The following is a 12,904-nucleotide window of genomic DNA, read 5'->3' on the forward strand; positions in this document are numbered from 1 at the left end:
GTTGTATCCTTATGTATGCTTGTTAGCAGTAGAACTCATGCTGTATCCCATATCTCGAATCCTGAGCCAAGGGCAAACAAAATCAAAGTGACGATAATCAAGTGCGTGCATTTTCACTTTTAGACCAATATAACAAGTGTTTTACAGGCGATCGAGGTCACGATTGGCCAACGTAGACATGATCATCAAAAATGCTGCGTGGCTGTAGGCTGATTTCATTTGCGAGATCAAAACGTAACTTTTGATATGCATATGGTCCCTGTGACATCTTGACATTTGCCGCTGTTAACAACACAAAGCGGTGATGTCGCCGCCCCAGAAAACTCACCACACATACTTGGGGGCCCGGGCCGTGACGAAGGTTGGGCGGCTGATGTGAATAGAATAGCTGAAATGAAGTTGTGAAATGTCGAGCATGCCTTGAATTTCAGACATCTCAGACGTATTATTCTACATACGAGCTCCCGACCTTGTAATCAAGCAGCCATCACCGACACCACCGCAGGCACTGGTCTCTACTCGCTACTTGTCTAACCCGGGTGTTTGATGCTGTCCTAAGGAGCAATTCCAAGTCCTGTTTGATTTGATGAACCCAACGATGCTTCTAATTTCAGGGTCTCGCCAAATGTTTACTTGCGGAAGTCACCTTTGTCCTATTTACATTTGTTCATGCATCACTGCCTATATGTATGAGTACACACATGCAGACCAATCCTGGCAGACAAATGAAAGAAAACAGAAGAAAGGGAAGAATCAATTGGTTTTCCTTCTCGTCGACGATTGTGTTGAGATCTTTTTATTTTTCTTTCATTTGTTCAGTCGGTTGTACCTTAAGCTTTGAAATTGATAAAATTAGACTGTCGAAACATAATTGGAATAAATTAGATCAACATGAACAATTATATCAGATGTACATAGCGTCAGAGCAGACTTGATTAAAATCTAATTTGGTACCCAGCAAGGTGTCAGCGTTTCCCAAGAATAGCACAACTGTTTTATTCGTCGATGAAGGTTAGACATCCAGGTAATAAGATACGCTAAAAAAAAAAAACAGTTACTCAAGCAATTGGATATGAGTAACTGCTTTTTGACGTAACTGTTTTATTCATTTTGTTACCACGGAGAGCTTGGTGGTACGTCAGGTGGCCCCGGCCTCCAGCAGCGGACTGATTAGACTGAAGGGGGTGTGACAACACCGCCTACACCTCGTAAACCGCAGAGAAACGTCGAGAAACGCTACTTAAAATGATTGAACTGTGTAATAACATTACAACTGTACATGCAGCTGTCAGTTCAGCGCGCCATGATGTCGAGGCGTGTCCATATCTCTCTATCGCCAAGTCGTGCGCCATAGACTATGTACGCAAGCCTAAACCTGCCTACCTGCCTATAGCTAAGCGCCCGGATGCTGTCCCCTTGCTCCAGCCTATTATGTTGTCCAGGCACCTTAGCCTCCACTTCATTTCAATGGAGTCCAGGTCTTAGCGTCACGCTGAAATCAGATTGAAACTAAGAACGGAAGAAACCATCACAGGTGTCATCTGTATATTAAGAAGACTTTATAAGAATATGGCCTTGGCGCGTGATGAGGCCGTACAGAAAGCATGCATATCACAAGAATCTGACAACCCCAGACCCTGGGAAAGACCGACTACTTAACAGGTGTAAAAACCAGATTGTGAAGATATTTTTATAAAAAAAATTAACTGCAAATTAACTGCCTCCTAACATCTTGTAATATGTTATTTTTGTTTGGCGATAGTAATCCTTCTAATGAATAATACTTTTCTAGCGTTTCCAGTGGGCCTGTAAACTGGACCGTTAAATTCTGCGCACCATAACAGACACCATTAACCTAGCTGTGAATATGAATACAGCCATTTCCTGTCTCACCAAATAGGTGCGGATACTTCTAGTTTCTTCCTCATCAAGGCCGCCTTGCCTGATGGCAGGCATTAACGCGTGAGACATGCGCAGCTTCGGCAATCATAGAGGCCACTGAACCTCTCTTATGTAGTCACGTAACACTTGTTGAATCGTCAAGTGATGAAAACTGTTCCCCTCGCTAAAAGGGTACCGACAGGCCCACGCCCCCTTCAGATTCGAAGTGCTGGTGCATTCATCCTATCATCACTGAATATTCGCTAATACTAGGAAAATACTTGCCAATACACGACGTTAAGCATATGCGTTGGTAGGGGCACGATCACACTCGTCATACGATGTGAACTCAAACTGATGGTGTTCCAGGAGTGGTCAAGTTCAAGCTCAGCTGTTTTGTTACGGTTGTCGTGGATTCGTGTCGGCAGTTGGTTCTGTCACAACCTGATTGAAAATTCTTGCGTGAAATTTGAAAATTTTGACGGTTGACGATTCGGTAAGTCTTGAGCTACTGGTACCTTGCCCAGCGCCTGATTGGACTACTGCGTTCCTGGTCATGAACTGGTCGAGGGGATTGGCTGTCAGAAAACAGGTACCATATCAGACGAAGGCAAAGAACTATACCTTCAACTTCTGCCTGGGGAGTAGTTGCCTTAAAAATTGTCAAGTGTATGTCATGGTGCAAAACTACGTTGACTTCAGGCAGGCAATGGCTGCCTATAACTCATCACAGTTTTGTTAGAAAACATGTAGCTCTCATTCATACGTCATTTGCACCGCCACATACGTCGTGCGAACTGTAGTGTAGGCCTGGCCTGGGTACCATACCAACCTCGAAGCGAGCGTTGCGTAGCGAAAATCCGGATGGTACCCAGGCTAGTGTAGGCCGTCGTGAGATCTTGATCCCAACCACTGGATAGGATCTAAGACAGTCTTTTCCGTAAAAAGATAACTTAATTATGTAGGTACGTGTATGGCTATCATATAAATTCCCTTGGTTTGCGTTCGTACGATGATTGCACGATGTCGTACCATGGACGTGGTTTTCGTTACGTACAAAGGATATCTTTTTTCGTCCCGATGAAAGATTGGAAACATTCCAGTGATGTAATGGAGAACTCACAGTCCTTTTACTGTCACTTGATCCAATTCAGTATAACGTCAGTCTGCAATCAAATTTGTCCTAGCAAGGACATTATGTCCTTGGTTCTAGAGAGTAAGAGAGTCGGGGAGCGTCACGACAGCAGATTAGGATAGACCCACTTATCTTTGCATGAGCTGGAGCATCGGATCGACAGAGCACCCTTCCTAATAACATAGTAGTGATTCGTAATACTAGAGCGGTGTTATCTATAGAGCGATGATCAGCCTAGACAGGGATTCTAATCTAATCAATTCACTGCCAGAGAAAGAGTGTAATCGCCGCACCGGTGTCGGAGTACACGGAGTTAGAAGCCCGTGCATGTTTGGCACGAATCCATCCCTCATTGACGAACATTGAAGTACTAGTACATGTAGGACAGGTCTTGTCTTTCTATTGCTCTACTTGCTCTTTTTGTTTATCTATTACCTTCGCCAAGAAGGTTAATATGTTTTCCGTAGCATTTGTATGTGTGTCTGTGTGTTTGTGGTTTAGCAAGATACATGTAACTCAAAAAGCAGTGGATGGATTGGGATCAAACTTGGATTGGGCCCCCTGGCGGCTTTCCTAGGTACTGCAGCAGAACTTCCGGTTTCGATATCTCGTGATCTAGACATGGCAGGGTCACGAATTTTGAATGGTAGATAGCTGTTGGGCTAGGGCCCCCTAGTAGCATAATTAATGAGGAGTTTCTATAAATCTGCTGCATTCCATAATAGGCCTATGGAATACTTGTGACATATGTAAGTGAGAATGAGAGGGACATCAGAATACATAGATTATGTAAATGTATACCTAATTTGTATAATTAATGGTAGTAACTGCCAGGTAGTTCATACTTGCCACATTTGGAATTTAAGTGAAGGTGATATCAATAAACATAATTTATTCAAATCATAACCTCATTTGCATGATTTACGAGGAAGTGATAAAATAACCTTCTCTGTTACGATAAGGCTGTCATTGGGTGGAGAATAATTATTATGATCAACTGAAATCATGATGGAAATTAAATGAGGATCTAATTTTCATAAGCAATGAGAAAAAATGTATGATTTCGTCAGTCGGAATGGTTAACATCAAACTCTTGCTTCAAATGCAAACAATATATTACACAGACTTGCTCTACTCCATAAATTTACATGCCGTGGCCTAACCTCACAGCAAAGTTTGGGCATGATAGTCTCTAACAGACTCCGTGAGTAGCTGGAAAAATAGGGGCCTGAAGTTCGCCAGCCACAGTTACCATTTGCTTCCAACGGAATTTACAAACAAGTACAATGTAAGAATACTCTTCCAAATATATATATATATATTTACTTCTGTTGAAAAAGAACCTTTGTCGGATATTGGGCTTTTCTTTTACACAACGGTAGTAACTCTCACCTGTTTGCGTTTCGGTGTCTACCAGACTATGTAGTCGATGTAGATTTCGTTATTACCGAACATGTAAAAAGAAAACCCCAATATCCTATTTTAAAGTTTTACCTACCAGATAACGTTATTTTCAGAAAAACCTTTGTCATGAAGTAACTGCAGCGCAGCGGTGAAAACCTTTTTAACTTTCCTCTTACTTAGTATCTCAAAATGCATTTTGAATTTGACGTCTGCATTGCTTTGGAAGATTCTGACAAACAACCTATCCACAACACACCTGTGCGTGGGCATATGAAATCCAACCCAAGACCAAAACCTGCTGTGTTCCCTATGGACCCACCACAGGTCGCTAACGATCCTTGATCAACAGCAGATCTTCCTCAAACAATCTCCATGACAATGTTTCACTCCCGCGGTGTCATGGACGTTGTTTCTGGGGAGCAACAAAGGGGCAGGTGGTGTTTCAGACGTCAGATCCCACGGATCGTGACATCTCAGCAAGTAAATATAGCAAGTAGACACAGCAAGTGTTGTCTTCAACCGTCAAAGTTTAAAAACTTTAATATGTTTCTGTTTCGTAACCTAACGGCCGTTGCCATTTGAAACGGTCACTGACCGGTCGAAGTCACATCACAGCGCATGATTACGAGTACAAAACACACACAGAGAGAGGAATTTTTTTTCTCTTCTCGTTGTAGAAATGACCTAGAGAGCTGGCCTTGGCTGTAATTGTAGAAGTGATGTCCGTAGTCGCTAGTGCTCTCGCCCCTCGGGGGACAAATTTGAAATCGCTAGTGATTTGCAGGGCGAAATCACGGGGGGGGGGACGAGATCGCTGTGACACAGGCAATAAAAAGGGAAAAGAAGAAGAATCAATGTTCCTATTGTTGATCGGGAAATGCAAAACTAGACCAATGTCTCCCCAGACACCTCCTGCCATCCTGTATCTTTGCAGAAGGTATTTTTTGATTGGGAAAAATTGACCTACATGTAAGAAATAGTCGTAAATCAATTACAATGACCTTGTTACTGTCCTGGCTATAGCCGTTACTCCGGTGACGAACCTACGTCTACAGGAAATGGCATACTGCACTTCCTTCCTTCTTCCCTCACCCACAAGTCTGTGTTGCACAATACCTCCTTGTCGGGGACTACCAGCCACCCTACCGTCTGTCCGAGGAGCGCGGTTTAGTCACGCTCACTCGCGTGTGTTGCCACTTGTCAGGCATTAGCAGACAGAATTCTGCTTACAACAACCGAAAAAATCTGATGATGTCGCTTGGCACATCTAGTTTGTGGCAAATACCTTAGATCCAAAACGCAATTGGGAGATACCCAAATCATACGACTTGTATATACATTTCAAATAAATCATATTTCTGATAGGAAAATGGGATTAAGTCCCGTCTGGTTATGTTGGACGTTTGGGGGAAGTACAAAAATCATTTCAAGCAACCTCAGCTTTTGTTTGATGTTTTATGTCTACACGAACAGTGAAATATATCTGAGTACATGTAGGGATCTCAACAAGTATCTGGTTTTGTTACGCGCATAGGATTAGCTCCGGGAAACGAGATGGATCACTTTCAGATGGAATGAACCACCTGCTGCTCACGGGCCGTCAGCAGAGACTGTCCACGTCAAATGATCTGGCTGAACTGATATTTCCCTTCCATTTCGCATACTCATCAAACTAATGTACTTAATCATGCCTGTGTTTCTAGGGGTGATAAAAATTAAAATGGCGTCTGACTCATGTAGAAGAGTCAGAGGGTACAGGCTGGGCAGTTGAGTACTTGCTCAACCTGTAAAATATGATGTTGTTATTCATGCCTGATAAACGGATACGTAAGGATTTTTCCTCAAAGTAGTAGATGTTCATGTAGACATCACTTTACTGCTAAGTATTTTGTTTTCTTCGAGTTGGCTCAACCAATGTTTTCTCAGTGTGTGGGGCGGCATGGGCCTCGACGCCTTCGCGGTCTGGAATCGGCTGGATGCCAGTTCCTTTCTTTTTGTTAGTAGCACAAATTAACATACGTCATGGGGCGGTAGTTTTAGTCATGATACAATGCAGGTATCAAAAATGTAATATTCGAAACCTTTGCTAAATTGTCATTTTGCTTCCCGCCATGCGCAGGGGAAATTGAGTAATATTTGCAATCTCCACTACCGAGGTAATCAAAGAATGAACGCACTGTACCAGTACAGGATGTAGTGATGTTACTTATTATCATATCAAAAGAAAAGCCTGTGGGACTTCTTGTGGTCGGCAAACGATGGCAAATTTCGAATCTTGATACACGTAGTCATGAATTTTGGCTGAATCTAATTTCTGCTCAACACTGGGAATGGTCTGATACTAGTGGTAATCAAATATATGTACATGTATATGTACCTTCTGACAACGTGGTTAAAGCGGAACCGATCAAACGTCTATCTATCTATGGCTGTGAATAACATCAAGTGTTTGAAACTAGTGCAACAGGACAGAAAACACTTTCTTGCTATGTAGGTCACACGCGATCCACTTACTACAGCCGGTGGGATGCTTTGTTTGGGAATATTGGGTAGTCAAGGAAGAAATCATCATTTTATTGAAGCCTTTGTGCAGTATGATGCGATGAAACATAATCAGATAAAAGATTAAAATGTTATTCGTCTAGGCCACACGTACAAGGACGCAGAACTAGAAATCAACAGCTTTAGTCGGGAAATATGAACACATAAACCTGTCGTGTAACGTCCGTTTTACCCGTTCAAATTCCGTTCGATTCGACTTTTTAATGACCAAGTAACCCTAAATCCTAATCACCGGGTCACTAAGTTTACTTTTCGATTATTGATCTTTCTGTATGTTGTTTTGACAGAGGCTGTCAAAGCCAATATGTCGGAGAATCCAGTGGTCTTTCATTTAAACCCATTCGGTAACTTTGTCTTGATTTCAACTCCTTTACTCTGGTCTTTGATTTGAGTCTTCAAAGATGTCTGCATACTCAACCGCATCGATCTAACTAGAATGGAAATATGCATTGTTGCAAATTGCCGCTTTTACGGCAGGAGTAAGTGTTTTAGTTTGGGGTAATGCCAATCTGTGTGAAAGTTGTCAGCTTTGTTCAACATATAAACACTTTCACTGTCTTCTATCCTTTGGGTTATCCCTTTCTTTCTATCTTGTGTGTTGTCCACTGTTGTGTTTTACGCCAAATGGATAGTTTGTTGAGGTACACATATTGACATTGTGTACTGACGAGAGACGGAAATGTAGATTTTTTACAGTCTTCGGAAATTGTAGGACAATTTTTAGTCTTCAGATGAGCTAACAGTGTATGCTCCATATAGCCATATAACGTTAGCAAAATATGACAGCCATTGTTGTATATCAGGGATATAGTGTGGGGGATAAATTGGATGTCTGAGAACCAGGAAATTAAATGTCAGATGAACCTATTCACATCAATGTGGTCTGCCTTTCAGTACATGTCTGATCCTCCTATTCAAGACTGGTGATGTCTATCTGTACCGTAGTAGGGACGATCGACTCGGGTTTTGGACAGCGTTGTGACCTTTCGATAAAGGTCCTCAAGGCTGTTGCTGAGGATGGCAGGGCCAGTGATGTTTAATTGGGACTGGTCGACCTAGCTGTGAGATAAAACGAGCATCGTGTTAATTGCCCTCCTTAAACCAACCTTTTGCTGCAACTGGTTGGGGTGTGGTGAAATAAATTTAGACTTACAGAGGTCGGATACTAACTTTTAAAAATGTTTGCTTTCCAAGTGCATAATGCATTTCAACTTGTATGAATGCAGCTGTCTGAAAGTCTCCTCCGCGGTTTTCGGGGTCAGTACAGATATCACTTATTGATTTCACATAAACAGAACCACAACTGATTTGACCGACGAAATGGCTCACTTTTTCCTGCAGAATGTCCCGTCTTTACCTGCGAAGTTCCCAACAATAAATCTTGGCTGCCTTATAACTCCTCATATCCATCATCATGTAACAAGCATATTGATATATTAGGTGTCAGAAGATGAAATCATACTCCATGTTAATGATGCAATATTAGGTTATGGAGCCAGACACTGTGTCGGCAATGTCGAATGATTCCGCCATGTCCTGTTGACGGATTTTAATCTCAAAAACCTTTGAACTAGTTTTGTGCATTAGTAAAACTACGACGACGTGCTGAATATTGTGACCACTAAGCTAGTGGCAGTGTACTGTTAGCTACAACGTGTCAGTCACAAACGTAATAGTGCTCAAGTTCTGTCTCAAGAGGGCAATTACTACAACGTTAACAATGTGACTGACTATTCCTTGGTACTGTCTTGGGTCTGCATTAATCGATCCGTCCATCATGGAATACAACTACAGGAGTAAAGTATAGATTGATGCCAGCGTTAGCATTCATGAAATACTCCACTGTTTTGGTTATTTTACTTACAAGTGCCCTTCATAATTCACATCCATTGACATTACGACGCACCTAACAATTACACTGAGACATAGATGGTGAAATAATTGGTGAGTAGCCATAAAGTACTATCTCATGCCCAACGCGCTTAAAGTTGAACACTATAGAATAAAGCAGCTTAAGCAAATAGCAACAAAAATAGTAACGATTCAAACAAATTGCAATTCACCTTTACCACTAGAATTTTCTAGAAGAAAGTTGCACATACACATATAAAAGGGTAATCATTTTGTTAGAAACAATATAGAGCCTACATGTACCTTGATATTTTCCTCTTGCAGTGACCTTGACATGGCAAGATTTGATGGTGAAGGGAACAACATAAACAGCTGCAAAGACACTTTTAAACATTTTTCTAGGTATAACCATCACCGTTCACCGTTACGAGCATGTACATGTTGACGCGAACACTGATCTCAAGTCTAACATTGGCTGGTGTAGTAACATGGTACTGACAGGTTTAAGGCATAAATAGCTAGCTAATAGGTATTCCACATGTGGAACAACATAAACAGTTGCAAAGACACTTTTAAACATCACATTTTTCTAAATATAATGCCATCACTGTCGGGAGCATATGTACATGTTGACGCGAACACTGATCTCAAGTCTAACATTTGCTGGTGTAGTAACATGGTACTGACAGGTTTAAGGCACAAATAGCTAGCTAATAACAGTCTCATCAGATTCCATCCGCCTACCTAAATGGATAATTAACCTTCTTACGTATTCAATAACTCAGTGTTGTAGTATCTGCACATGGCCAAAGGGAAAGTACATATGATATAAAAAGGATGTTTCATAGTGTATTCATTATATTCACATGAGGGCCTAAACAAACACTTTCGTTTTCACTCAAAGAAAACCTATGGATGGTCACCCTGTACATGTAAACCACCATTCACAGTGCATTCTGACAGTGTACCACTTTCGTAAATAATTTCATCAGGTTGGTAAACGACTGAATAGCAAAGTTATTTTTATCACAACCATTTATTTTTCACGAGCCGACGTTTCGGAGTGTACCACTTTGAATTAGCCTGGGTGCCATCCGATTTGTGACGGCAACCCCGAATCGGATGGCACCCAGGCTAACCAGAATAACCCTTATGAATTTTGCTTTCTGGTTATATGATCCGCAGCCAGCCTGTGTGCTGTAGGCCTGTTATTACCAGTACCAAGCCCCGCGATGCCTGCAGTTGGAGAGCTGTCCCACTCATTTCCTGTCTGGAATTGGAGCTTCAGCGGATCGATCGACCCAGAAGGAAATTTTCAATGAATGTCGCTGGACTGTCTGCACTTTCCAAATTTCCCTCACCTCCTTGTCATCAAATGTCAGACTTTGGGTTCGTGTTGTCACTAAACACATACAAGTCATGGACACTGGTACGTGCATGTACAGCGCCTGTACTTTTAAGATCATTAGCAGATCATCAGTGGTGTAACAGCATTTATTTGTTTCCCATAGTAAACACTACATAAAGTTGTTCTGTCTGTATTTTAACCTCCACCACGGGTACAGGTACAATGAATACCCTATAATATCTACATTTTGCTACACATTAAAAATGAAAAAAAAAAGTCCTGCAACAATCTATACGATTTGCTTGAACAGACCTTTTTAAAAACATCACTAACAACATGAAAATATCTATATCAAACACTTCCACGAGTCTCTAAACATGCTCTAAATTCTGTTCCCAATTACATATGTCACAAGTGTTCCATGGGCCTATAATATGGCATACAGCAGATTTATAGAAATTCATTAATCATAAATCAAATCCTTATTTTATCATAAAAAATGGATGTTTATTGGATGTTTATTTATCATCTAATTATGTCAAGCATCACTTAAAGCTACGTACGTACCAAAATCACGACAATCCGTCAGCCGGTTCTCGAGTTATCCTTCCTCAATGATGTTTAAACATCCTACCCTGCAGTTCCAGAACAAGCTGCTAGAAGGCCGAGACTCACGTCACTTCTTCCCTAGCCAAAGAGCTATCTACTATTCAAAATTCGTGACCCTAACATGTCCAGATCATGACATATCAAAACCGGAAGTTCTGCTGCAGTACCAACAAAAGCCGCCAGGGGGTCCAAAATCTAATAATTTCTGGGTCTCATCAATGCCTACCTACCTACGAAGTTCCATGACAATGCATATAAAGCTTCTTGAGTTATGCTGTTCATAAACTGACGGACAGACAAACGCTAACATACATGTAATCTTCTAGGTGAAGGTAATGACACTGATTTACAGGTACAACAAGTTCAATCCTTACACCACCTGGAAGAAAGCTAAATCCTGAAGTCCCTTGCAACAGATAATGTTTTGAGGGTGAGATGTTTTAGGCATACCTTGTACTATTCATGTGTATGTACTACCAACTATTACATTTACATGAAGGAGGCACACCCTGGTACAACATTATAATTATGCAGTACAAAATAGATCACTGAGCAACTGTATAAATTCTGGGAAGCCAGACATTTTAGACAACACATGTTCTTTCATCAGTGATTGAGAATTCGAATTCCATCTTTCTCACTCACTAATATAAGATAGGAATGATGCTACCTGAAATGTCTGGCTCCTTAGGGAATTTCTCCAGTTGCTTGATTTATTTGTGTCATACTTCTTCCTTTAGGTCTTTTTTCAGGCCGTCCTTGCCCTTCCATTCAACTACTAGTACTTATAGAGAACCTTATTACCTTCGCCAAGAAGGTTATGTTTTCAGGGGCGTTCGTGTATATGTGTGTGTGTGTGTGTCTGTCTGTCAACACGATAACTCGAGAAGGCTTTGATGGATTGTCTTGATACTTGGTAGATGGGTAGGTCTTGATGAGACCTCAAAAAGATTAGATTTTGGACCCCCTAGCGGCTTGTCATGGTACTGCAGCTGAACTTCCGGTTTTGATATCTCAAGATCCAGACATGCTATGGTGATGAAATTTGGTTGGTAGGTAGCTCTAGTGCTGGGGAAGAAGTGACGTGAGTTTAGGCCCCCTAGCAGCTTGCTCTAGAACTGCAGGGGGGTTTAAAGGACAAATGTTTAAAAGAGGATAACTCAAGAACCGATTGATGGATCATCGTGATTTTTGGTATGTAGGTAGCTTAAGTGATGCTTGACATAATGATATTACAATTATGCGAATATTGATGTAATTTGCATAATTAATGAGGAAATTCTATAAATCAGCTGCATTCCATGATAGGAAGTTCAAGCTTGTAACATATGTTATTAAGAACGAGAGAAACACAGGCAAATATTGATTATGCAAATGAAGACTTAATTTGCATAATTAATGAGAAAATGTTATAATTGCGTAGTGGTAACTGCCTGGAATTTCATGCTTGGGGTGTTTGAAAGTTAAGTGAAGGTGAACATAATTAAACATAACTTATTCAAATAAGGACCACATTTGCATAATTTATGAGAAAATGGCATTCTTTGTTAAGATAAAGACTGTCTTTTGGTGGAGAATATGATCAACAGACTGATATAATTCATGCAATTGAGGATCCTATTTGCATAATCAGGGTGATTAGTATATTTCTTATTCATAAAGGCTAACATCATTTGGCGAAGGTATGAGATCGTGGAACTCTAGTTACTGATTCTAAGGCTAGCAAAAAGTTACAACTCATCATATTAAAGAATATCATACAAGTGGCCATTAAAATCCCTTGGCCATGTACTTACACCAAACTGCAAAAGTCGCATCTAGAGTGGCTGAAAGGCCAGAGAACAACTAGAAATTCAGTTACAGACTCTTCAGCCGACTACCTGTGCTGAATCAAGTGTTTTTGAAATGTCAATGAACAGGGCAGATGGAAGGGTGTTCTTCACATTTAGTAATTGTGTTGAATCAAAATTTTTGGAAAATCTACTGAGGAAACAGTAATTGCATATTGTCAATATGTAATTTTTATTGACTGATACTAATAGTTAAAGGTTAATCTTTTTCTTAGAGCAGGAAAACAACATTTGTGTGACATTTGATCTCGTAAAAATTGACCA

This window comes from Branchiostoma belcheri, unplaced genomic scaffold (genome assembly GCF_001625305.1).
Source record: "Branchiostoma belcheri isolate BF01 breed outbred unplaced genomic scaffold, Haploidv18h27 scaffold120, whole genome shotgun sequence".
Classification (NCBI taxonomy): domain Eukaryota; kingdom Metazoa; phylum Chordata; class Leptocardii; order Amphioxiformes; family Branchiostomatidae; genus Branchiostoma; species Branchiostoma belcheri.